Source organism: Sinocyclocheilus rhinocerous, unplaced genomic scaffold (assembly GCF_001515625.1).
Source record: "Sinocyclocheilus rhinocerous isolate Xijiao unplaced genomic scaffold, SAMN03320098_v1.1 scaffold387, whole genome shotgun sequence".
NCBI classification, from domain to species: domain Eukaryota; kingdom Metazoa; phylum Chordata; class Actinopteri; order Cypriniformes; family Cyprinidae; genus Sinocyclocheilus; species Sinocyclocheilus rhinocerous.
The window spans coordinates 1,378,826-1,379,841 of NW_015651557.1; positions in this window are offsets into that span (position 1 = coordinate 1,378,826).

Sequence of the window (1,016 nt, forward strand, 5' to 3'; positions counted from 1 at the left end):
ACTTTTCTAGTGTTTTGACCTTTTGAGAGCTTGACACCCCCAGTTTCCATTCGCTTTCTGAACAGTAGCCATTCTATTATTCAGAAATGTACAGTAGCTTTAGAAAAAAGAAAATCAAATGGGTTTGAAACGACATGAGATTGAAGGAGAACATGACTTTTTATTATATTATCACCTATTTTAGGCACTGAACTCCTACTTCACCTGTAAACAGTAATGAATCTGTTCTTTATTAGCATCTGTAGTTCATGAAGAACATTTAATATCCAAATAATTCTATTGCATAAAAGGTTCTTTATAGAAGAAAGGGTTCTTTAGATTATTAAAACGTTCTTAACATTAAGAAAAACAAAAACTCTTTACTGAAAGGTTCTTTGGAGAACCCAAAATGGTTCTTCTGGCATTGCTGCGAGCAACCCCCCCCCCCCCCATTATGTCGAGTGTATTACTCATTGAGATACTGAGTGAAATACTCACTGCCTTAATGCTAAAACGTTTGGTGTGGTTCCTTAATGGACCAAAAATCAAGTCAAAAATCTTTGGTCTCTAGATATGCTGTATTTTTAATTAATAACATTAACAAACATTGTTACATTCTGCTATACCATTACATACTTTGGTTAAAATTTCTCAATAGTAGTGTAAAAAAACACCCTTTTTACCCAATTTAGGTCAACCAATTACCAAGCAATACTTAATTTTGTTCAGTCTGTGGTGTAAAAAGTTCACATACACTCTTAAAAATAGAGGTGCTTAAAAGGTTCTTCACAGTGATGCCATAGAAGAACCATTTGTGTTTCCACAAAGAACCATCTCTTTCTTACCTTTTTATAATCTGAAGAACCTTCTTTCACCACAAAGAACCTTTTGTGAACCAGAAAGGTTCTTCACATGTTAAAGGTAACATAATGAAATAATAATAATATTAATAACAATAATAATGATTTGTGGAAATCAAAAACAGGATATTTAATGAATACCTGGAATAATAAATGATAAAATGCATTTCTTTCAGG